Consider the following 24,897-nt stretch of genomic DNA (forward strand, 5'->3'; position numbering starts at 1 on the left):
ACGTGGGCCTTGGGACTGAACGAGGACGCGCCGTGGTAGGACGTCGCCGCAGGCCTTCGTCAAAGTGCCGAGTCCTGCGAAGGGTGTCCCTGCCCGCTTTGTCTCTGTCGGACCAGCGGCTGCAGCGAAGGCCTCGAGCGAAGGGTGGCGTCTTTGCCTTCGCCCCAACAACTTCGCACCCGAGAAATTTTTGAGAGCAGCCAGTTTGGGCCAGCGGACCAAGCAAGCACCGGACATGCCGGTGGTGCCCAGTCTGGCCCAACTTATCCTCTTTTGTGCCAAACTTCTTCCCTTCTTTTTGGCTCAACTTGAGAAGTTCCCTAGCACTTAGATAAACATTTTTAGCAACTAAAACAATTGACTAAGTGCTAGAATCATACATTTGCAACTTCATTTCAATAGGATTTGCAATATGTGCAAACTTAAGTCCAAAAAGTACTTTTCTCTACAAAATGAGTTAGAGCCCGAACACAAGTACTACAAACGTTGTAAAGGACCTATACAACAAATTTAGAAGTGTAAACCTCACACTTATACCATTTCTCATAGAATTGCATATTTAGGTCCATGTTTGTGCTCTTTTAGATTTGACATCTTCAATTTGCTCTTTATATACTCGTGCTCATGCTCATATAAAGATTGCAATTTCAAGGTGGTGCGTTGAGAATTTAATCACTAAAACACTTAGAAATGGCACAAGGACACATTTCCCTTTAATATGAACATCCAAACACCCCTTAGAGAGTCATCCTAAAAATATATCTATTAAAAAGACACTTTATTTTACAATATTTTGTCTGGCGTATTCAAGTTGTCTACCTTTTTCTCTTTCAAGGTTTATAGAAAAGTATTGTAGAAAAAAATCTAGGGGATAGTTTGGAAACTTAAATCTACTCTAGGATTCCCAAAGATTGAGAGAAAAATTAGGCTACTTTTCCTCTTAATCTCCAGAAATCCGCAAGGGGATTTAAGTTTTCAAACTAGCCCTAACTCTATATTTATTGTATTGACTTAGATTTTAGGGAGTTTTTAGAGATACTCTAAGTTTTGATATAGAAAAACATGTGTTTTAGACTGCATGAAGTGAAAGCTAATAGCTAAACCACATTTCTTCTTTGATTTACATGTTTTGAAGGCTTTGACGTGTAGTCGCACTGCTTCTTCTCTTAGTGAAATGTGTAACAAACCAAAGTAAACTATTAACTTAGGAACAAGATGGCTAAATGCAAAATTACCTAATTTATCTGAACCACAAAAGTACTGATGAAAACTTTTTCGGTGCCATGGTTTGTCGCTCTTTGGAAGCAAGAGTATTTAGTCAACTCTATGTAACTGCCTATGAAGAGAAGTTTCTTTCTCATAGTGATAGAATTCAGTCACACGCACGCACATATGCCTTGTAATTCTGATACTTTAACCACCTTACACCTGCTGGTCTAATCCTCGAAAATACCTTTTTCTTTACGTCTAAACATGAATTTTTCTTGTTACCTCGACATCACAGGAAAACGTCAGAAACACTGCAGTAACTACTGTTGATACTACTTTGTTACTGCTCCCATACAAGTGAGTACGTTGTCCTTAGCCTTTATGTTATATGTCTCTTTGTTTTTTAAGTGCATTATGTTATTTGTTATTTGTTCACCTTCATACAATATAGCTGTTCATGTACATTTACTAAACAGAGGACACAAATTCATATAAGAAGTTGTACACAAAACAAAGATAAAAGGAAAACAATGATACTAAATGGCGCCCTTGTGGTCTCCTCTGGCCTCGCTGGCTGCCTCCACGAGGTACCCACACACTTCTTCGAGGACGACTTTGAGCTCGAGGACCCGCCCACCTTCCAGGTCGCCTGCCCAATATGGCACCATATTTATTATACTGTTGGCCCATTGCAAACAATGATATTACATTCTGCTAGCAGAACTAAACATCATCATTATCATCCATGCCAGTAAAATCACGAGTAGGTGAATATGAGATCTTATAGAGATATTTTTTGGATTAACAATCTTACTGTTCCTTACCTAACACAGTTTAGACTTGGACTGCAACAAGAATTGTTTGTACTAAATCTTGTAATTGTAATGTGACAACCTATTTTGTTTTATTAGTTGTATTAGTTCCTTTTCCTCTTCTTTGCATTTAGATTCTGTAAACAAATACTTTTATTCGTCATAAGTGTTACAATGGGAAGACTATGTCATGGCTGGACAACCAAGAGAAGGTGGGTGCACCTAATGAAAAAATATATTTATATGATGCCATTTTTAGTTTACTATAATGTCTGCTTTTCTAACAAATGAATCTAATGTTAACTTTTTTGGCTGACTTAACTGAAGGCAATAGCTCTAGAAAGTGTAATCACTTGATGCCATATAATTCCTCGAGTTAGGCAATATAAGAAATGCATTCAGAGTTAGTAACGCTCACAAGAGCCAGGATTCTCTCTCGTGAATTTAACCAAAGGAAACAATATTTCTTTGGCAAATGTACATGTTGATGATGGAAGAAGAAGGTCCATGAACTGAGATCTGCAGTGTCTACTTACTGTAAGGAAAATGGACCCCGGGCCATTTGGCTAATTGAGTTTTGGTGTTTGATGAACAACACAATCCGTGAACTAATAAGTTTTCTAGTGTTTGTGTTTGTAGTTCACAGGATGCGAAGAGAATTGGACCAAGGCAATGAGGATGCAACACCTCAAAAGAAGACATAAAAAGATGCATAGGAGTCCAATACTCAAGAACAAAGAAGCCCGAAGAAATCAGCGAAGAAATCCAAGATAAGGGCTGTCAGCCAGCGCCTGGTGGCGCACCGGACATTGGTGTCCGGTGTGCACCGGACAGTCTGCGCAGAGAGGCCGCAGATAGGCGCTCTCTGGCTGTAGCACCGGACTGTCCGGTGTGCACCGGACTGTCCGGTGTGCCAACGGGCAGACGGCAACGGTCGGATCCAACGGTCGACTGCTACAGGCGCCAACGGTCGGCTGACGTGGCGTGCACCGGACATCTACTGTGCAGTGTCCGGTGGTGCACCGGACTGTCCGGTGCACCCGACGACAGAAAGCTGCTGCTTTCTGTCCAACGGCTAGTTGAGGGTGTGGAGGCTATAAATACCACCCCAACCGGCCATTCTCAAGTGTGAGAGCCCAAGCAACATACCAAGGCATATAGTGCACATTTCCAAGAGCTCAAACACCCAAGTGCTTAATAGAATCACTCGGTGATTAGCGTAGGTGCTTTGCGAAGTGCTTAGTTTAGTTAGACCGCTTTAGCGCTTGCTCTAGGTGAATCCTAGTTAGTTGAGTGAGTTTTGTAAAACCACACAACCCCTCGGCTCTTGCGTGAGTCGTTGTAATTGTACCGAGTGGGGCGGGAGTCTTGCGAGACCGTGACAACCGCGTTTGTGTCACGACCGCCACCGTGTACCGGAGGGAACGAGGCCCGCAGCGTTTCGGCCGGAAGCTCGATAGTGGAGACGGCGGGGAGCGTCCGAGAGGAGCCAGAAGCGGAGCACCACTTGCGTGTGGAGAAGGCCCGCGGCTCTCTACGGAGTTACTCGACCGTGGTGCTTGGCCCTCGCGTGGGCTTCCCTTTGCGTAGGGGCACCAACGAGGATTAGTCGGAACCTTGCGTGGTTCCGGATACCTCGGTAAAAATACCGGCGTCATCCACGAGAGTTTGCTTCTCTACTTAGCTCTTTACATTCCGCATTTATATTAAGCATTTAAGTTTCAATCTTGTAGTCATACTTATCTAGTGTAGATTGAAACTTAGCCTTTGCGGTAGAGATAGCAACACTTAGACAAAACCTAGTTTGCACATTCCAGTTTTGATTATTTGCATAGGTTTTGCTCTAGGGATTTAATTATGGCCTAGTTTAGTAAAAGTTTTAGAAGTCCTAATTCACCCCCCCTCTTAGGCGTCACCCGTTTCCTACAAGTGGTATCAGAGCCTGGTTTGGCTCATTTGAAACGCTTTAGCTTCACCGCTAAAAGAGCCGACGCTTTTTAGAGGAAGGGATGGATACCCATAGGCCACCACACTTCGACGACACTAACTTCCCATATTATAGTGCTAGAATGGCTTGTTACCTAGAGGCCGTTGATCTAGGTGTTTGGAGAGTCACTCGTGACGGGATGAAACCCCCCAAGAATCCCGAGAAACCCACCACGAGTGAGGAAAAAGAAATCCATTTAAATGCTAGAGCCAAAAATTGCTTGTATGAATCTCTTAGCATGGATATTTTCAATCAAGTATTTACCCTGAAAACTGCTAATGAGATTTGGCTAAAATTGCATGAGCTCCATGACGGCACATCCAATGTCCGTGAGCAAAAACATTGCCTAGTCTTAAATGAGTATAATTCTTTTGCTATGAAAGATGATGAGCTTGTTAGAGACATGTATTCTCGTTTGAATCTAATTATCAATGAGATCAATTCGATTGGCATTAAAAAGCTGGGTGATGCGGACATTGTGAGGAAGATTATCTCCCTGCTACCACAACAAAGATATGGGAGCATCATCACCATCCTTCACAACATGGAGGACTTGAGCAACATGACCCCGACCATCGTGATTGGGAAAATCGCGGCTTTTGAGATGTCGCGAAAAATGAGTCGGGGAGAGGAGCCAACTTCCTCAAGACCATATGCTTTTGCATGTGATGAAAGGAAGGGCAAAAAGAAGGCTCCCACTCCAAGTTCCTCAAGCGAAGAAGAGGAAGAAGAAGAAGAAAGTGATGATGATGAAGATAATCAACCATGCACATCATCCTCCGAGGACGAAGAAACAATCCGACGCGTCGGAAAGGTAATGAGGATGATCCGCAAGATTAATCTAATGGGTGTGCCCCTGCAGGTCGAGGATCTTCTCTTTAACATTGACAGGAAAAAGCAAAGGAAGAGAGGATGCTTCGCATGTGGGGAGAAGGGCCACTTCAGGGACAACTGTCCAAATATGGCCAAACCCAAAAAGGAGAGGAGCAAAGGCAAGGCGCTAACAAGTGTTAGAACTTGGGATGATTCTTCAAGTGAAGATGAACCTCCAAGGACGCGCAGCCACCGATCCTCATCACGCTCATCACGGTCATCACACAAATGCCTTATGGCAAGAGGTAACAAAAGCATTCCATCCTCTAGTGATGAAAGTAGTAGTGATGATGAAGGTGAGGGAAAGCCCTCTGTAGATGAGCTTGCGGAAGCCGTAGAATTTTTTCAGGATGTTTGCACTAAGCAAAAAGCTCAACTTAAAACTTTGAAAAATAAGTTGGTTAGCTCTCAAAATGATTACAAAGGTTTGCTTGAAAAATTTGAAACTTTTGCAAACTTAAATAGTGAGCTATCAACTAAAATTGAGCTATTAGAATCTAGTGCTCCATCCACTGCTACCGATGATAGCCTTATTAAAAAGAATGAAAAACTGAAAGCTAAGTTAGCTAGCTCCCAAGAAGCTATTAAAAATTTGCTAGAGAAAATGGAAATTCTTAGCATTCACAATAATGAGCTAACTACTAAGCTAGAAAACATTGGTAGCACCCCAGCAACATCTTTAGTTGAAATACCTGAAATAATTAAGAAAGATGCTTCTACTTCCTGCTTTGATTTAATTGATGATTCTAACCCCTGCAACCAAGTCGTTGTTGAGAATATTGTTGTAGAGACATGTTCGGATGAGGTTGCAAAGGAAAATGAACAATTAAAGCAAGAAGTGGCTCGCCTTGGCAAGGCTTTGTATGAAAAGAAAGGCAAAGCCAAACAAATCCGACCTCCACAGGATAACACCACTGCGGGAGTGAACAAGCCTGTAGAGGGAGAAACTGTGATTTGTAGGCTATGCCACATGGAAGGCCACAAGTCTTTCCAATGCAAGGCGATGACCGGGGATAAACAAAGGCAAAAGCTCAAGCAAAAGCCATCAAGCAAAATCTCCAACACCTACATCAAAAGGGTGAACAAAAAGGATGCTACACCATATTTGATCAAGAAGAAAAAGAATGGAAAGGTGATAGCAATCAAGGCCAACAAGCAAGCCAACAAAGGAAAAGGGGCCAAACGCATCTGGGTGCCAAAGGAGATAATTTCAACCATGAAAAGCACCAAGAAGGTTTGGATCCCGAAAGGGAAGTGAGTGGACCAAAGGTCTTCGGGAAATTTGGAGACTTGGCAAAGTTGGGATGTATATCATGGGATACATCATATTGGATCAAGTTTATTGCCAAGTGGGTTAGTGAAAATTTTGGACCCAAATTTCCCACCCATGACTAAGGTAACTAGTTTTATTGTATTTCTCGTTTTTAGATAAGCGTATCTATTTATCTTTTATCTAGTTTACCTTTCTTGCCTAGTATTACATTTTTATGTACTTTTGTCCAAAATCATGCATACTAGGTAAATCATATGGTAGGATTGCTTGTTTTTAATTCATATACTTAAGCAAACCTACATGTCTTAAAATGTTTATTTAAGCACGGCACATAGCTTTTATATCACTCCATAGTAAATGATGCATCAATTGAAAATTTTTGATTTCTACAAAGTGTATCATTTAACTTATATGTGCCAAAGTTTGGATTATGGATAATTTGCCTCTCTTGATATCAAATCATAGTGCATGTCTCCTACAAGTATTCAAAACTTGTATGCACACCTTTAGGGGGAGGTTACTCTATAATCTAATACTTTGAGACTAACACCTTTTCAAGTCTATTTCATGTGATAGTTTCATTGTAAGGAAAATGAAGTCCCCGGAGAAAAACAACAATCTTCCACTGCAAAATCTCCATGAACTCTCATGTCTCTCAAGCTCGCCATTGATCTTCAATTGGTATCTTTTGAGACTACATTCAGTATCATTTACATGTCTTCTCCAATATTTGATTAGACTATATTTCATATCATATGCTTCCATGTTGCAAAAATGCATAAGTAGTTAACTCATATTCTGTTACCTATGCATAAGGGAAGTTAGTCTTTTCAAATCATGTCTTGCACCTCTAATTTTTCACATGTTTTTTCCTAAGTAGAGGATCTCTGTCAGGGGGAGTATTTCTTCATCTCTAAAGGGGAAGAAAAACTCTTTCTAAAGGAGAATACTCATTTAGGGGGAGTAATCTTTTAAGGACTCCTACAAGTGGTATCATTCATGGCTTAATTTAATATCCTTCTAGTGATATCATTTGATTCAATTCTTGTTGAGGGCAAGCTTTTATTTACTTCCTACATGCTTTTATTGTCTTCCTTTTCGGTGGTTGATGCCAAAGGGGGAGAAGTTTAGGGACCAAAGCAATGAAAACTATATCAAACACCAAACACCACCAATTTTAAATTTTATATCTACAAATGGTTTTTCAAGTGGTTTTGGTTATTTGGTCCAAAAATAGGAAGTAAGTGAATTATGGAGTTAGGGGGAGGCTTAAGTCCATAATTTCACATTATGGGGACAATCATGCATCTTAGCAAGTAGATTGCATTTTTTCATTCAAATACTTGTATTATTTGCTTGCTTTGGTTGTGTTGTCATCAATCACCAAAAAGGGGGAGATTGTAAGGAAAATGGACCCCGGGCCATTTGGCTAATTGAGTTTTGGTGTTTGATGAACAACACAATCTGTGAACTAATAAGTTTTCTAGTGTTTGTGTTTGTAGTTCACAGGATGCGAAGAGAATTGAACCAAGGCAATGAGGATGCAACACCTCAAAAGAAGACATAAAAAGATGCATAGGAGTCCAATACTCAAGAACAAAGAAGCCCGAAGAAATCAGCGAAGAAATCCAAGATAAGGGTTGTCAGCCAGCGCCTGGTGGCGCACCGGACATTGGTGTCCGGTGTGCACCGGACAGTCTGCGCAGAGAGGCCGCAGATAGGCGCTCTCTGGCTGTAGCACCGGACTGTCCGGTGCGCCAACGGGCAGACGGCAACGGTCGGATCCAACGGTCGACTGCTACAGGCGCCAACGGTCGGCTGACGTGGCGTGCACCGGACATCTACTGTGCAGTGTCCAATGGTGCACCGGACTGTCCGGTGCACCCGACGACAGAAAGCTGCTGCTTTCTGTCCAACGGCTAGTTGAGGGTGTGGAGGCTATAAATACCACCCCAACCGGCCATTCTCAAGTGTGAGAGCCCAAGCAACATACCAAGGCATATAGTGCACATTTCCAAGAGCTCAAACACCCAAGTGCTTAATAGAATCACTCGGTGATTAGCGTAGGTGCTTTGCGAAGTGCTTAGTTTAGTTAGACCGCTTTAGCGCTTGCTCTAGGTGAATCCTAGTTAGTTGAGTGAGTTTTGTAAAACCACACAACCCCTCGGCTCTTGCGTGAGTCGTTGTAATTGTACCGAGTGGGGCGAGAGTCTTGCGAGACCGTGACAACCGCGTTTGTGTCACGGCCGGAAGCTCGATAGTGGAGACGGCGGGGAGCGTCCGAGAGGAGCCGGAAGCGGAGCACCACTTGCGTGTGGAGAAGGCCCGTGGCTCTCTACGGAGTTACTCGACCGTGGTGCTTGGCCCTCGCGTGGGCTTCCCTTTGCGTAGGGGCACCAACGAGGATTAGTCGGGACCTTGCGTGGTTCCGGATACCTCGGTAAAAATACCAGCGTCATCCACGAGAGTTTGCTTCTCTACTTAGCTCTTTACATTCCGCATTTATATTAAGCATTTAAGTTTCAATCTTGTAGTCATACTTATCTAGTGTAGATTGAAACTTAGCCTTTGCGGTAGAGATAGCAACACTTAGACAAAACCTAGTTTGCACATTCCAGTTTTGATTATTTGCATAGGTTTTGCTCTAGGGATTTAATTATGGCCTAGTTTACTAAAAGTTTTAGAAGTCCTAATTCACCCCCCCCTCTTAGGCGTCACCCGTTTCCTACAACTTACAAATCACTCACTTTTTGCAATTGTGATTAAGAAATTGAAGGTAGCTCGTCTCTAGCTCCAGCTTTTGAATTGTCTTGTGAAGAAGTTGCCTCCTTACAGAAGTTGAGAGCAGAACATTGTATTTAAAGTTCATGTAAGTAAAGAATAAGATAGTATTATTTCAGTAAAAATAAGGCATACTCCTTTCATTATTTAGTCATCGGGCTAAGTTTGCATTATCTATTTGTCGGGGACCATAATTAGGGGTACCCTCAAGGCTCCTAATTCTCAGCTGGTAACCCCCATCAGCACAAAGCTGCAAAGGCCTGATGGGTGCGATTAAGTCAGGGATCGGCCCATTCGAGGGACTCGATCATGCCTCGCCCGAGCCTAGCCTCGGGCAAGGGCAGCCGACCCCGGAGGATCTCCGTCTCGCCCGAGGCCCCCCTCCAGCGACGAACATACTTCCGGCTTGCCCGAGGCCCTGTCTTCGCCAAGAAGCAACCCTGACCAAATCGCCGCGCCGACCGACCAAATCGCAGGAGCATTTAATGCAAAGGTGGCCTGACACCTTTATCCTGACGCGCGCCCTTCAGTCGACGGAGCCGAAGTGACCGCAGTCACTTCGCCGCTCCACTGACCGACCTGACAGAAGGACAGCGTCGCCTGCGCCGCACCGACTGCAGTGCCACTTGACAGAGTGAGGCTGACAGGCAGTCAGGCCCGACCTCAGGCACCATAGGAAGCTCCGCTCCGCCCGACCCAGGGCTCGGACTCGGGCTAAGCCCCGGAAGACGACAAACTCCGCTCCGCCCGACCCAGGGCTCGGACTTGGGCTAAGCCCCGGAAGACGGCGAACTCCGCTCTGCCCGACCTAGGGCTCGGACTCGGGCTAAGCTCCGGAAGACGGCGAACTTCGCTCCGCCCGACCCAGGGCTCGGACTCGGGCTAAGCCCCGAAAGACGGCGAACTCCGCTCCGCCCGACCCAGGGCTCGGACTTGGGCTAAGCCCCGGAAGACGGCGAACTCCGCACCGCCCGACCCAGGGCTCGGACTCGGGCTCAGCCCTAGAAGACGACGAACTCCGCTTCGCCCGACCCCAGGGCTCGGACTCAGCCCTGGCCTCAGCCGACGGTCTCCGCCTCGCCCGCCCAGGGGCTCGGACTCGACCACGGCCACGGAAGACAGACTCAACCTCGACCTCAGAGGAGCCTCCACATCGCCCAACCTAGGGCGCGGACCGACCACGTCGACAGGAAGCGCCATCATTACCCTACCCCAAGCTGACTCAGGCTACGAGGAACAAGACCGACGTCCCATCTGGCTCGCTCCGCTAGATAGGCAATGATGGCGCCCCACACGCTCTGTGACGACGACGGCTCTCAGCCCCCTTACGGAAGCAAGAGGACGTCAGCAAGGACTCGACAGCTCCGACAGCTGTCCTTCCGCCAGGCTCCAGCGCTCCTCTGACGGCCATGACACCACACGAACCGGGTGCCAAAACCTCTTCGGCTGCCACGACGGCATGTACTTAGGGCGCTAGCTCTCCTCCGCTTGACACGTAGCACTCTGCTACACCCCCCATTGTACACCTGGATCCTCTCCTTACGCCTATAAAAGGAAGGACCAGGGCCCTCTTACAGAGGGTTGGCCGCGCGGTGACGAGGACGAGACAGGCGCTCGCGTGAGGCCGCTCGCTCCCTCTCCCGCGTGGACGCTTGTAACCCCCTACTGCAAGCGCACCCGACCTGGGCGCGGGACGAACACGAAGGCCGCATGATTTCCACCTCTCTCACGCCCATCTCCGGCCACCTCTCTTCCCTCCTTCGTGCTCGGCCTCGCGCCGACCCATCTGGGCTGGGGCACGCGGCGACATTTCACTCGTCGGCCCAAGAACCCCCCGGTCTCGAAACACCGACAGTTGGCGCGCCAGGTAGGGGATTGCTGCGTGTTGACGAACAGCTTCCCGTCAAGCTCCAGATGGGCAGTCTTCAGCAACCTCTCCGGCCCGGGACGGTGCTCCGTTTCGGGAGTCTTGAGTTCATGTCCCTCGACGGCGGCTACGACATGATACTCCTTCCACCGCCGTGCGACAGCGACAATGGCGGCCGACAGCCCGCCCACCGGCGGCGGAATCGACGACGTCTTCCCCGCGTGGTGGAAGAACAACATTCGAGCTCACCCCGTCCTCTCCCCCGCCGACGGAGGAGGAGGCGGGGCAACCAAGGCCAAGCAGGAGGCAGCACCTCGTCGGCTGTCGAGCGAGTCGACGGCGCCAGCGCCCCAACGGGGGGGCGCGTCGGGCATCGACCTCGCGTTTGAGACGAAGACGAGTGTCGTTTCCCCGCGACACGCCAATTCCGAGCAAACGGACGACGCCAGCACGCTAGCGAAAGGCTTGCTGGACGTCACCCTCGTACCTGAGACGACGGTGCAGTCAGTCCCCGACGTGACTTCATCACCGCCCGTCGACCAAGAGGTACCGACCGATTCCCATCTCACGTCTTTCGGATTCAGCCTCGACCCGCCAAGCGGCTTCGCTTTGGTAGACGCTCTCGTAGAGGCGAGTCCAAACCCTCTGGGGTATCGTATGCGGTCACCCTAGGACTGGCTGACGGACGTTTTGACCTACGGACCCTCGGGGTCCGAGGAAGATGACGAGCCCGATTTCTGTTGGGATTTCTCCGGACTTGGTAACCCCAGTGCCATGCGGGACTTCATGACCGCATGCGACTACTGCCTTTTCGACTGTTCCGACGGTAGCCGCAGCCTCGGCGACGAGGACTGCGGCCCAAGCCGCGAATGTTTCCACATCGATCTAGGGGGTCCCTCCGAAGGCAACCATCTCGGTATGCCGGAGAACGGTGATCTCCCTAGGCCTGCGCCTCGCGTTGACATCCTACGGGAGCTAGCTGTGGTCCCCATTCAGGCGGGGGGTCATGACCCACAGCTCGAGCGAATCCGCGGGGTGCAGGCCAGGCTTGACGAGGGAGCATGAGCACTTGAGCCGATCCGCCGGGACGTCGGGCAGGAATGGGCGGGCCAGCCTCCGGCCGGAGAAATGTGTCATCTACCCTAGGGTATTCAGCACCGCATCGCCGACGATGTCAGGGTAAGGCCGCCACCCGCTTCCAGTGGGGTCGGCCAGAACCTGGCTGCGGCGGCAATGCTTCTCCGCGCGATGCCGGAGCCATCGACCACCGAGGGGCGGCGAATCCAGGGAGAACTCAAGAATATCCTGGAGGGCGCCGCGGTCCGGCGGGCCGAAAGCTCCGCCTCCCGAAGGCAGGGGTACCCCTCGGAACATCATGCCGCGACTTCCCGATTCATGCGGGAAGCCTCGGTCTACACCGGGCGCACGCGCAACACAGCGCCTGCGGCCCCGGGACGCCTCGGCAACGAGCACCATCACCGCGACCGTCGGGCCCGCCTCGACGAGAGGGTGCGCCGAGGCTACCACCCCAGGCGCGGAGGACGCTACGACAGCGGGGAGGATCGGAGTCCCTCGCCCGAACCACCCGGTCCTCAGGCTTTCACCCGGGCCATACGACGGGCGCCGTTCCCGACCCGGTTCCGACCCCCGACTACTATCACAAAGTACTCGGGGGAGACGAGACCGGAGCTGTGGCTCGCGGACTACCGGCTGGCCTGCCAACTGGGTGGAACGGACGATGACAACCTCATCATCCGCAACCTCCCCCTGTTCCTCTCTGACACCGCTCGCGCCTAGTTGGAGCACCTGCCTCCGGGGCAGATCTCCAACTGGGACGACCTGGTCCAAGCCTTCGCCGGCAATTTCCAGGGCACATACGTGCGCCCTGGGAATTCCTGGGACCTCCGAAGCTGCCGACAGCAGCCGGGAGAGTCTCCCGGGACTACATCCGACGATCCTCGAAGCAGCGCACCGAGCTGCCCAACATCACCGACTCGGATGTCATCGGCGCGTTCCTCGCCGGCACCACCTGCCGCGACCTGGTGAGCAAGCTGGGTCGCAAGACCCCCACCAGGGCGAGCGAGCTGATGGACATCGCCACCAAGTTCGCCTCTAGCCAGGAGGTGGTCGAGGCTATCTTCCGGAAGGACAAGCAGCCCCAGGGCCGCCCACCGGAAGATGCCCCCGAGGCGTCAACTCAGCGCAGCGCCAAGAAGAAGGGCAAGAAGAAGTCGCAAGCGAAACGCAACGCCGCCGACGCGGACCTTGTCGCCGCCGCCGAGTACAAGAACCCTTGGAAACCCCCCGGAGGTGCCAACCTCTTCGACAAGATGCTCAAGGAGCCGTGCCCCTATCATCAGGGGCCCATCAAGCACACCCTTGAGGAGTGCGCTATGCTTCGGCGCCACTTCCACAGGGCCGGGCCACCCGCGGAGGGTGGCAGGGCTCGCGACGACGACAAGAAGGAAGATCACCAGGCAGGAGAGTTCCCCGAGGTCCGCGACTGCTTCATGATATACGGTGGGCAAGCGGCGAACGCCTTGGCTCGGCACCGCAAGCAAGAGCGTCGGGAGGTCTGTTCGGTGAAGGTGGTGGCGCCAGTCTACCTTGACTGGTCCGACAAGCCCATCACCTTCGACCAAGCCGACCACCCCGACCACGTGCCGAGCCCGGGGAAATACCCGCTCGTTGTTGACCCCGTCATCGGCGACGTCAGGCTCACCAAGGTCCTCATGGACGGAGGCAGCAGCCTCAACATCATCTACGCCAAGACCCTCGGGCTCCTGCGTGTCGATTTGTCCTCGGTCCGGGCAGGCGCTGCGCCTTTCCATGGGATCATCCCCGGGAAGCGCGTCCAGCCCCTCGGACAACTCGACCTTCCCGTCTGCTTCGGAATGCCCTACAACTTCCGAAGGGAGACCCTTACGTTCGAGGTGGTCGGGTTCCGAGGAACCTACCACGCGGTACTGGGGAGGCCATGCTACACGAAGTTCATGGCCGTCCCCAACTACACCTACCTCAAGCTCAAGATGCCGAGCCCCAACGGGGTCATCACCATCGGCCCCACGTACAAACACGCGTTCGAATGCGACGTGGAGTGCGTGGAGTACGCCGAGGCCCTCGCCGAGTCCGAGGCCCTCATCGCCGACCTGGAGAGCCTCTCTAAGGAGGTGCCAGACGTGAAGCGTCACACCGGCAACTTCGAGCCAGCGGAGACGGTTAAGTCCGTCCCCCTCGACCCCAGCAGCGACGCCTCCGAGCAGATCCGGATCGGCTCCGAGCTCGATCCCAAATAGGAAGCAGTGCTCGTCGACTTTCTCCGCGCGAATGCCGACGTCTTCGCGTGGAGTCCCTCGGACATGCCCGGCATACCGAGGGATGTCGCCGAGCACTCGCTGGACATCCGAGCCGGAGCCCGACCCGTCAAGCAGCCTCTGCGCCGATTCGACGAAGAGAAGCGCAGAGCCATAGGCGAGGAGATCCACAAGCTAATGGCGGCAGGGTTCATCAAAGAGGTATTCCATCCCGAATGGCTTGCCAACCCTGTGCTTGTGAGAAAGAAAGGAGGGAAATGGCGGATGTGTGTAGACTACACTGGTCTAAACAAAGCATGTCCGAAGGTTCCCTACCCTCTGCCTCGCATCGATCAAATCGTGGATTCCACTGCTGGGTGCGAAACCCTGTCTTTCCTCGATGCCTACTCCGAGTATCACCAAATAGGATGAAGGAGTCCGACCAGCTCGCGACTTCTTTCATCACGCCCTTCGGCATGTACTGCTATGTCACCATGCCGTTCGGCTTGAGAAATGCGGGCGCGACGTACCAGCGGTGCATGAACCATGTGTTCGGCCAACACATTGGCCGGACGGTCGAGGCCTACGTCGATGTCATCGTAGTCAAGACGAGGAAAGCCTTCGACCTCCTTTCCGTCCTTGAAGTGACATTCCGATGTCTCAAGGCAAAAGGCGTGAAGCTCAATCCCGAAAAGTGTGTCTTTGGGGTGCCCCGAGGCATGCTCTTGGGGTTCATCGTCTCCGAGCGGGGCATCGAAGCCAACCCGGAGAAGATCGCAGCCATCACCAGCATGGGGCCCATCAAAGACTTAAAAGGCGTACAGAAAGTCATGGGATGTCTCGCGGCTCTGAGCCGCTTCATCTCACGCCTCGGCGAAAGAGGTCTGCCTCTGTACCGCCTCTTAAGGAAGGCCGAGTGCTTCACTTGGACCCCTGAGGCCGAGGAAGCCCTCGGGAACCTGAAGGCGCTCCTCACGAATGCGCCTACCTTAGTGCCCCCAGCTGCCGGAGAAGCCCTCCTGATCTACGTCGCCGCGACCACTCAGGTGGTTAGCGCCGCGATCGTGGTCGAGAGGCAAGAAGAGGGGCATGCATTGCCCATTCAGAGGCCAGTCTACTTCGTCAGCGAGGTACTGTTCGAGACCAAGATCCGCTACCCACAAGTTCAGAAGCTGCTGTACGCGGTGATCCTGACGCGGCGGAAGCTGCGACACTACTTCGAGTCTCATCCGGTAACTGTGGTGTCATCCTTCCCCCTGGGGGAGATCATCCAGTGCCAAGAGGCCTCGGGTAGAATCGCAAAGTGGGCGGTGGAAATCATGGGCGAAGCAATCTCGTTCGCCCCTCGGAAGGCCATCAAGTCCCAGGTCCTAGCGGACTTCGTGGCTGAATGGGTCGACACCCAGCTCCCAACAACTCCGATCCAACTGGAGCTCTGGACCATGTTCTTCGACGGGTCGTTGATGAAGACAGGAGCCGGCGCAGGCCTACTCTTCATCTCGCCCCTCGGGAAGCACCTACGCTACGTGCTACGCCTCCATTTCCCGGCGTCCAACAATGTGGCTGAGTACGAGGCTCTGGTCAACGGGTTGCGGATCGCCATCGAGCTAGGGGTCCGACGCCTCGACACTCGCGGTGACTCGCAGCTCGTCATCGACCAAGTCATGAAGAACTCCCACTGCCGCGACCCGAAGATGGAGGCCTACTGCGATGAGGTTCGGCGCCTGGAAGACAAGTTCTACGGGCTCGAGCTCAACCACATCGCCCGGCGCTACAACGAGACTGCGGATGAGCTGGCTAAAATAGCATCGGGGCGAACAACAGTTCCCCCGGACGTCTTCTCCCGAGACCTGCATCAACCCTCCATCAAGATCGACGACACGCCCGAGCCCGAGGCACCCTCGGCCCAGCCCGAGGTACCCTCGGCTCAGTCCGAGGCATCCTCGGCACGGCCCGAGGCACCCTCGGTTCAGCCCGAGGCACCCACGGCCCCCGAGGGTGAGGCACTGCGCGTCGAGGAGGAGCGAAGCGGGGTCACGCCTAATCGAAACTGGCAGACCCCGTACCTGCAATATCTCCACCGAGGAGAGCTACCCCTCGACCGAGCCGAGGCTCGGCGGTTGGCGCGACGCGCCAAGTCGTTCGTCTTGCTGGGAGATGGGAAGGAGCTCTACCACCGCAGCCCCTCGGGCATCCTCCAGCGATGCATTTCCATCGCCGAAGGTCAAGAACTCCTACAAGAGATACACTCGGGGGCTTGCGGCCATCACGCAGCGCCTCGAGCCATTGTCGGAAACGCTTTCCGGCAAGGTTTCTACTGGCCGACGGCGGTGGCCGACGCCACTAGAATTGTCCGCACCTGCGAAGGGTGTCAGTTCTACGCAAGGCAGACCCACCTGCCTGCCCAGGCTCTGCAGACGATACCCATCACTTGGCCTTTTGCCGTGTGGGGTCTGGACCTCGTCGGCCCCTTGCAGAAGGCACCCGGGGGCTACACGCACCTGTTGGTCGCCATCGACAAATTCTCCAAGTGGATCGAGGTCCGACCCCTAAACAGCATCAGGTCCGAGCAGGCGGTGGCGTTCTTCACCAACATCATCCACCGTTTCGGGGTCCCGAACTCCATCATCACCGACAACGGCACCCAGTTCACCGGCAGAAAGTTCCTGGACTTCTGCGAGGATCACCACATCTGGGTGGACTGGGCCGCCGTGGCTCACCCCATGATGAATGGGCAAGTAGAGCGTGCCAACGGCATGATTCTATAGGGACTCAAGCCTCGGGTCTACAACGACCTCAACAAGTTCGGCAAGCGATGGATGAAGGAACTCCCCTCGGTGGTCTGGAGCCTGAGGACAACGCCGAGCCAAGCCACGGGCTTCACGCCGTTCTTTCTAGTCTATGGGGTCGAGGCCATCTTGCCCACAGACTTAGAATACGGTTCCACGAGGACGAGGGCCTATGCTGACCAAAGCAACCAAGCTAATCGAGAAGACTCGCTGGACCAGCTGGAAGAGGCTCGGGACAAGGCCTTACTACACTCGGCGCGGTACCAGCAGTCCATGCGACGCTACCACGCCCGAGGGGTCCAGTCCCGAGACCTCCAGACGGGCGACCTGGTGCTCCGGCTGCGACAAGACGCCCGAGGGCGGCACAAGCTCACGCCTCCCTGGGAAGGGCCGTTCGTCATCGCCAAAGTTCTGAAGCCCGGAACGTACAAGCTGGCCAACAGTCAAGGCGAGGTCTATAGCAACGCTTGGAACATCCAACAGCTACGTCGCTTCTACCCTTAAGATGTTTTCAAGTTGTTCATATACCTCGCTTCCACGCAAAGTTTAGTCATCAAGGAAGGGTCGGCTTGCCTCGGCAAAGCCCAACCCTCCCTCGGGGGCTAAAAGGGGGGAACCCCCTCTGCGTCGAATTTTTTCCTCTAAAAAAGATCCTTTCTGCCAGAATGTCTTTCGTGCTTTTCGACTACTTCGAAAGTGGATCCTGAAAACGACGGAGTACACGTAAGCAGCCAAGGCTGACCGAGCCGAGGGACTCCTACGCCTCCGGGATACGGATACCTCACTCATCACCTTCTGCGATAAGTAACTCACGTTCGGATAAGTGATTCCGCGGACCGAACAAGTCTTCACGTTCGAAAGCTCCTCTGCCGAAGCGATTCTTCGAGCCTTCTCGACTGCGTCGGTGACAGAACCCTATGGATGGGTAAGAGTGCGCGTAAGCGGCAAGGCCGACCGAGCCGAGGGACTCCTACGCCTCCAGGATACGGATACCTCACTCATCATCTTCCGCGAGAAGCAACTCTCGCCCACACAGACAACTCTGTTACCGACGAAAAAGTCCAGATACTCGAAACAAGAGGAAAAGAAATGCAGCTTTACAACACGGCGAGGGTGTGTTTGGGCCTCGGCGGCCGCAGAAAACACACACTACAAGATAATCCGATCCTGCAGGCTCGGATCTAGACAGTTGAAGGGAGCTGCAACACCCTCGGCGCCGACAACACCTTCGGCGAGGTCCGACCTAGCCTCGGACGGCGATGCGGTCCGAGGATCTCCACTTTGAAGGACGACGTCATCACCACGCCCGGGCCATCGCCGCCAGGATCTTCTCCGAGAATCCAGCCTGAGCAGGCGGCTCGGCTGGTCACCCCGAGGCCTCGGCCAGCTGTCCCCCGAAGACATCAGCTCGGCCCGAGGCCTCGGAAGATCAACTCCGGCGTCGGTCCCGCTAACGGACGACCCGGCCAGGCTCCGGCCGACCAAGTCTTCTTTTCGAGCGAACTCTGCCTCTGTCCATGCTGACACCGCTACCCCTGGCCTCGGCTCATCGAAGAGCGGCCGAGGGGTTCCTTTAACTAAGCAAGAGAAGCCTCGGACAACAAGGCTGACCGAGCCGAGGGACTCCTACGCCTCCGGGATACGGATACCTCACTCGTCACCTTTACACGGGGCGACTCACGCTTGGTGAAGTGGTTCAGACAACCAACAGGCGAGTCTTAGTGCTCGAAAATGAGGAAAAAACACGGCCCCGTGCCAAAAATACATACATGTTCAGGCCTCGACAGCCACAATGAACATGAACACTGGCATTCAAAGTGCCATTACAAACGGAACTCCGGTTCCACCTCCGCAGGTACGTACAACCCCACTCGATGGGGGGGGGGCCTGCGGAGCAACAGAAGACCGACGAACGGCGCGCCGTCACCCGCTCCAGCAGCGGCGACGACGACGACTTCGGCGGGGGCCTCCCGGCAGCAGCATCCGCCCTGAGGTCATCGCTGCCGCTGTTCGGCCCCCCGGAGCAGAAGAAGCCAAACCGCCGCGCGCGGTGCATGCAACCGCCCAGCGGTTACAAGCGGCCCTCCACTTTCGCCCAGACCAGCGGGCGAAAGGGCGGGCAGCCATGCAGGCGGCATGCAACCGCGCCAAGTGGGCACACTTCTCCGACTTCCAACACGCCCAGCATGGAGGCCCAGGCCCACGCGTCATGCAACCGGCGCGCCGGATGCTGCGTGCGAGCAACTGCACCGCCACCCGCGCCACTGCCACGCCTCCTCGACTGCGGAACCAGCATCGCGACTCGAGGCAACCCTGCGTACGACCCAGTAGTGCCAGCCAGGCGCGACGGTCAATGCGGCCAAAAATGCGCCGGCAGTGATGGCGGTGGCAGGCGGGCGGGAGCAGCGGTCACGTCGTCAGCCAAGCTTACGTCCCATCCTGGGGCAGTGAGAGAGCCCTCTCTCACGGCGTGAAGACGACGCGCCCGTGTTCCGTTCCTCGAACGGCTCGCGCACGCGCAACGGCCGCCCTGCGAACCGCACGCCCCGTCGCATTAACTCCACGGCGGGAAAGGCGGCGCCTCTGGCAGGGGAAGCGAGCGACGCTTCGCCTTCGCCATAATGACCGCGTCAAAAAAGGTACGCCACGTCGTTCAATTTCGTATCCTTTTCCTTTTCCTCTTTCTCTCTCTTATGACAGGGACCAGGAAAGGGGGATACCCCGAAAAGGATCCTTCTCCGTGAAGGAACCAGGCTCCGAGCCTCCCTACTGATCAGAGGTTCGAAGGCTGGCCCCACGGAGGGGTTCAACAGCCGCCTCAGAGCGCGTGGGCTCCACACCCACTACTGGTCAGAGGTTGAAGGCCGGCCCTCGGAAGGGTTCAACGACCGCCTCAGGCTACTCGGGCTCCACGCCCACTACTGATCAGGGGTTCGAAGGCTGGCCCTCGAAGGGTTCATAGCCGCCTCAGACGCAGAGCGAGGGATGACCATGGGTACGTTCGATACATAACCAAGGCTCGGGCTGCGCTCCCGAGGTACCCTAGGACATTTCCGAGACCAGCGGGAATGATCTTGTAACGGAATCCCATCAGAGGGAGGCATCGAGCCCTCGGACCCCGTCGATAGGGCACCGGGTCCGGTAGATCACCCGCAGGTACTTTTGGGCGCGCCTCTGGGCCTCTAGCCGACCCCTAGCAAATGGGGCACGAACGTCCGCTCGGATTACCCGCCAGCAGCTCACCGGAGACGCCATGTTCGGCGCCCACCGAGGGCAACATGGCGCTTTCCCCCCCTCCTCCTTGCGGAAAGGCGACGCAGGGGCGTATGTAAAAAAGTCGAGTCTGTCCCTGATCGTCCTCTCGCCCTGTGCAGAGGCTCGGGAGCTGCTCTCGCAAACTCGGCTCTGGCCAAACCGTTGACAGCGTCAACATACCAGCCCGAGAATTTGGGACCCGACTGTGCACCCGGGCTACGGCCAGCTCGCATGAGGGAACGACCAGACCAGCCAAAGCATTGCGCGAGGCATTAAGACCTCGGAGGAGTCAAACCACTCCTCCGAGGCCTCGGGGGCTACACCCGGTGGGTGCGCTCGCGCGCACCCACCGGAACAAAACGCAACCGAGAGAGGCTGGTCCCCTTGCAAAAAAGTGCGACAAAAGCCTCCAAGCGAGTGTTAACACTCCCTTCGAGGCTCGGGGGCTACTATAGGGGGCCATAATTAGGGGTACCCTCAAGGCTCCTAATTCTCAGCTGGTAACCCCCATCAGCACAAAGCTGCAAAGGCCTGATGGGTGCGATTAAGTCAGGGATCGGCCCATTCGAGGGACTCGATCACGCCTCGCCCGAGCCTAGCCTCGGGCAAGGGCAGCCGACCCCGTAGGATCTCCGTCTCGCCCGAGGCCCCCCTCCAGCGACGAACATACTTCCGGCTTGCCCGAGGCCCTGTCTTCGCCAAGAAGCAACCCTGACCAAATCGCCGCGCTGATCGACCAAATCGCAGGAGCATTTAATGCAAAGGTGGCCTGACACCTTTATCCTGACGCGCGCCCTTCAGTCGATAGAGCCGAAGTGACCGCAGTCACTTCGCCGCTCCACTGACCAACCTGACAGAAGGACAGTGCCGCATGCGCCGCACCGACTGCAGTGCCACTTGACAGAGTGAGGCTGACAGGCAGTCAGGCCCGACCTCAGGCACCATAGGAAGCTCCGCTCCGCCCGACCCAGGGCTCGGACTCGGGCTAAGCCCCGGAAGACGGCGAACTCCGCTCCACCCGACCCAGGTCTCGGACTTGGGCTAAGCCCAGAAGACGGCGAACTCCGCTCCGCCCGACCTAGGGCTCGGACTCGGGCTAAGGCCCGGAAGACGGCAAACTCCGCTCCGCCCGACCCAGGGCTCGGACTCGGGCTAAGCCCCGGAAGACGGCGAACTCCGCTCCGCCCGACCCAGGGCTCGGACTTGGGCTAAGCCCCGGAAGACGGCGAACTCCGCACCGCCCGACCCAAGCTCGGACTCGGGCTCAGCCCCAGAAGACGACGAACTCCGCTTCGCCCGACCCCAGGGCTCGGCCTCAGCCGACGGTCTCCGCCTCGCCCGACCCAGGGGCTCGGACTCGACCACGGCCACGGAAGACAGACTCGACCTCGACCTCGGAGAAGCCTCCACATCGCCCAACCTAGGGCGCTCACCGACCACGTCGACAGAAAGCGCCATCATTACCCTACCCCAAGCTGACTCAGGCTACGGGGAACAAGACCGGCGTCCCATCTGGCTCGCTCCGCCAGATAGGCAATGATGGCGCCGCGCACGCTCTGTGACGACGGTGGCTCTCAGCCCCCTTACGGAAGCAAGAGGACGTCAGCAAGGACTCAACAGCCCCGACAGCTGTCCTTCCGCCAGGCTCCAGCGCTCCTCCGACGGCCACGACACCACACGAACCGGGTGCCAAAACCTCTCCGGCTGCCACGACGGCATGTACTTAGGGCGCTAGCTCTCCTCCGCTAGACACGTAGCACTCTGCTACACCCCCCATTGTACACCTGGATCCTCTCCTTACGCCTATAAAAGGAAGGACCAGGGCCCTCTTACAGAGGGTTGGCCGCGCGGTGACGAGGACGAGACAGGCGCTCGCGTGAGGCCGCTCGCTCCCTCTCCCGCGTGGACGCTTGTAACCCCCTACTGCAAGCGCACCCGACCTGGGCGCGGGACGAACACGAAGGCCGCGGGATTTCCACCTCTCTCACGCCCATCTCCGGCAACCTCTCTTCCCCCTTCGCGCTCGGCCTCGCGCCGACCCATCTGGGCTGGGGCACGCGGCGACATTTCACTCGTCGGCCCAGGGACCCCCCGGTCTCGAAACGCCGACACTATTGACATGCTTTTCAGTTGCACAGATGTGCAATTGTGTAACACGTGCGACATAAAGATTAAAGGATCCTTTAATCCATTTTCTTTCTGTAGAACTAAAGATTGTATATTTTTTTATTATTGACAAAGTGTCTCAATGTCCTGCTAACATCACCATGTTTGATTCGCGCACACGAAAGTCGACAGGCAAGGCGGCTTCAGCGCACCGTCAAGGAGCCTACGAAAACGACGCGCTGAAGCTCCAGCTCCACCTACGGGAGGACTCCTCGATGGATGCCAGCCCTACGGCTCCTGCGGCGTCGTAGTTGCTGTCCCCGCCTGCTTCATGGCAGGAGCCGCAAGAAAAGGGTATGATGAGCACAATCTTGTCCAAATTGTTTATTTTACAGTTTCAATGGTTGTGCAACATATGTATTGTCATGTCAAGATCTTGTTGTTTCGTTTATGAACTTGTGGACGTGATCATGTAAATATCTAAGTATTGTCTTCTTTGAGGACTGAAATGGGAGGTGGGGACATTGACTTGGCGTTGTCGTCGTCAGACGAGGCCGCAACGATCTTGGTGTGGACGTGGATGCTGATGTGGGTGTGTGAGAGGTCATGCACTGGTGGTTGTAAGTGTGGGTGTGCGTGCAGGTGTGGTGCTCTGTGTCCTTGAGGATCTCGTCGACGTAGCCGTGCATGTTGCAAGTGCTCGGCGGGTCGGTACTGAGCGCCAGGCAACAACAACAACATAACCTCTAAAGAAGTGTCCCTTGGGGAACCGTGCCATAGTTAGAAAGTATCAGGTGAAGAAGGCCCACACTGTGTCACTGAAGGAGGATGTGGTACATCTCAGGACGCTCAACCAGCAGCTCATGAATAAGCTCCATAGCCACACAACGCTTGAGGCAGAGGTGGTCAGGCTCCACTACCTGCTCGTCGACATCAGAGGCAAATCGAGGGGGAGATTTGGCACGTTCTCGTACCAGAGCCCAAAGGCCACCACCTTGTGCAATCAAGCTTGACAAGGACAATGTTATTTAGGAGTCTTTTACCAATTCATGACATCTATTATCTGGACTAGGTGAGTGCCCATGCGTTGCAACGGGAACATATAATATCATGATAACTTATATACAAAATGTGTCTTATATTATCAGAAAATGTTTCATAATCCATTTGTGATCCTAGCCATACATAAATTTTGTTATTTTAATTTAGCTGTTTCACTACTACATTGCAACCATCAGTATCATGCAGACTTCGATATATGTCACGATTTGCATGGTCTCATCATTGGAGAGCACGTGCCACACCTGCCTGTAGAAGTTCCGTCATATATCGTTAGTCATCAGGCACGCACCACCATACACGCTTGCTTAAACAAAAAGACAAGTGTGTGTTTGCGAAGAGAATTAAAGGCAGGCCGACACAAAAGCTACCCCGATGTTGGGGGCCTTCAGCTCCGAAGGTCCTCAAAAACAGGATTTAACAGTGTTTCTGGAGTATAATGTGTGAACAGGTATCTTTGGACCCGAATCGGTACCACGGTAGGAGAAGCTCAAAGAATACGAAGGTTGATACAGCGCCGAAGAAATGAGCAGGAAAGCTTCGGCGTGACTGCAGAAAAGGAAACCGACTTAAAGATGAAAAGGCTATTTAAACCTCGGTGGATTACTATAGAATTACTACCAAATGTAAAGGGCATGGATGTAATTTTATGTGGGTTGTGTTCCGTGCCTATAAATAGGTGAACAGTACCCCCGTACTGTTCGGGCTGACTTGGCATTTGCTTTTTGCGTCACGCTTGTACTTTTACTCCCTTCCAAACTGAAGGTACATCTGTAACTTGATGTCGTTCTTATTCTTCAATAATAATAATACAGAAATGAATTGGTAACAAGATATAATTGTCTACATTTTACTTCATATTCCATATTTTATATGCTTCTTCTTTTATTTAACATATACTACGATGATGAAGGTAAGTCTTTCATGACCTTCGTCTGAAGATCATTATGTCCTAAGGGAAATAATGCTTCGAAGGACGAAGGGTATTGACACTTAACATCTTGTGTTGCCTTGTTCTTAATTCATAGTATTTGAGAACAAGTCCCCAACATTGGCGCCCACCTCCGGTGAACTCGCTTCCATTTCTTGAGCTTTGAACACCTTCGGCAAGCATCACTTTCGTCATGCCGCCTAAAAAAGCTTCAGCAACAGGGGCTGGCACGCTGCAGCCGCTGGACCCCAATCAAGACGTCCTTTCTCTTAGAGAGGCTCGAAGCCAGAAGAGGAAGGCTGTCAGTCCAACACCTCTGGAGGATGATCTAGATCAGGAAATTCAAAATCTGGAGATCCTTCAGCAGCAGGTCCAACGCAAGAAGGAGAAGATGGCTCGTCTAGCTGATCTTCAGAGACAGATAGATGAAGCTTCTGAAGAGGTTCGTCATCTTGTTCAAGATGATCAAAGCCGAAGGCCCCCACGCAGAGAGCTTCATCAGGAAGGCTTCCACAATGAGGATGACTGGTATGAAGATTTCCATCATGGAAACTTTGCTTTTGATGATGCTTCTCCTCTCTCAACAGAATTGCAGGCTACACCTTGGCCACAGACTTACAAGCCACCTCAGCTTCCCATATATGACGGTCACTCAGACCCTA

The sequence above is a fragment of the Zea mays genome, chromosome 5, assembly GCF_902167145.1.
Source record: "Zea mays cultivar B73 chromosome 5, Zm-B73-REFERENCE-NAM-5.0, whole genome shotgun sequence".
NCBI lineage: Eukaryota > Viridiplantae > Streptophyta > Magnoliopsida > Poales > Poaceae > Zea > Zea mays.